Raw genomic sequence first — 1,942 nt, forward strand, 5'->3', positions numbered from 1 at the left:
TTCGTACATACCTACCTCTTTTTTAGAGGGTGGAGGAGCAACAACAACGACGACTCTCTCACTTGTCCACTGATAGTGGTTTTGTGTCATGTCCTCGATCAAAGCATAAGCTGCTGTGTAAATTTTATTCATCAAAGCTCCACATGCAGCTGCATCAACATAAATTTTTGTGGTATACAAAAGACCATTATAAAAAGTGTGGATAATAAGCCACTTCTCAAAACCATGATAGGGGCAAAGCCTAAGCATTTCTTTGAAACGCTCCCACGCATCGTAAAGAGATTCCCCATCTTTTTGAGTGAATCGTGTGATTTGACCCCTTAATTGAGCAATTTTAGAATGGGGAAAGAATCGGGCAAGAAAAGCTTGCCTCATTTGGTGCCATGAAGTGATAGAACCGACTTCCAATGAATGAAACCAAGCACGAGCTCTATCCCTTAAGGAAAAAGGAAAGAGGTGCAGCTTTACGACCTCTTGGTTTGCCTTTAAGGTTCCACTGAGTCTTAAAAAAGTTGAAATATGAAAATTCGGATCCTCAGTGGGTGATCCGAAAAATTGATTTTGCTGCACTAAGTAAATAAGTGCAGGTTTTATTTCAAAATTGTCCTCAACTGTTGGGTACACAATAACATTGTATGACTCATGGTTGATTGCCTTTGGAATCCTTGAAGAACCAAACTTTATTTGTCTCAAGGTTTGCTAGACTATTCTCATGTTTCACAATCCTTGTCTAATTTCACTTGTTCCAATATCAAAACTCCACTTTCGCTTCATGAATTGATATTTGAGATAATGAATTAACAAATACGAACCCTCCACTTTCACTTCATGAGTTTGATATTTGTTAATTCATTATAATAACGGTGAAATTAGATTAGAAAGTAGATTTATATAAAATTAGGGTTCGAGGCTTGTTGATTAGGGTTATGTCATTTAGACTTACCCAACAATCTCAAGACAAGAAGAGTCTACTCAGTCACGTTCATTGTAGACACAGAAGAGAAGAAGAAGAAGAAGAAGAAGAACATAAAATAAAATAAAATAAAGGCGAACTTTTATTCCAAGAACAAAAGATGAATTGTTGTGATAGATAGCTACTCTATTTATAGTTTACAATGACTTAAATCCTAAGCAATACATCACTAGAATGTTCCACAAGAAACCTTGGGCTTTTAGGTCAGAAGTAAACTAATAGGTAGCTTGTCTTTTAAGCAAAAGCAGCAAAAGAGTGTCTGGGAGGTGGCACGGCCGTGTGGCTGGTGGCATGGGCCGTGCCAAGCTTCTGACTAGGGGAAATTGTATTTTTGTCTTCAATCTTCGTATTTTTGACCTGAATCAGCTCCAAATCCTCTTTATTTTGCTCCAAGACTCAATCTTTCAATTATTTGTTCCTGAAATTAAATAACTTGCAATTGAAGTAAAATAGTTCTAAAAAGGAAACAATATTAAATAAAACGTAACTAAATCTAAATAAAACGGACTCAAATATTATATTAAAAACGCTAATTATTGACTCATCATGCACACCTTAACGCCTTCAGCCATCGGAATGTCTTCCGCCTTCTCGAAGGTCCTTGCAGTCCAACTACACTAGGGGTTTTAGGTAGTTCCACAAGCATTCACCACAACATCTTCAACACAGGACATCTCCCGCTTCCTTGAAGATCACCTTAGATCCAATCACCCTTGGCCTTTTTTTAGAGTAATCCTGCAAGCTATGTTATACATTCTTCAACCTCCGGAATGCCTTCCTTCTTCATGAAGAAATCCCTTGCTCACCATAGAGCATAGCACCCAAAATCCTCCATAGTCGTACCATTACCGGTGTGGTCAACTCCACCTCAAGCTGAGCGTACTCTACCTCAACTAGCAAATGTGTACATCCCACTATGTCTTCAACCTTGAAACTCCACCTCAACAGGTAGATCATGAGTATTGTTTC

General features: G+C 38.2%; 1 non-coding gene across 1 annotated transcript; it reads left to right on the forward strand.

Annotated features, from left to right (window-relative positions):
- Window positions 1–220: 220 nt before the first annotated feature.
- Window positions 221–327, forward strand: LOC146954858 (small nucleolar RNA R71). Its single transcript, XR_015025218.1, has one exon. It is a non-coding gene; the product is annotated as a small nucleolar RNA R71 (small nucleolar RNA).
- The last annotated feature ends 1,615 nt before the right edge of the window (window positions 328–1,942 follow it).

The sequence above is a fragment of the Medicago sativa genome, chromosome 1 (assembly GCF_051527215.1).
Source record: "Medicago sativa cultivar Bolivia chromosome 1, Bolivia_mono, whole genome shotgun sequence".
Taxonomy (NCBI): Eukaryota; Viridiplantae; Streptophyta; class Magnoliopsida; order Fabales; family Fabaceae; genus Medicago; species Medicago sativa.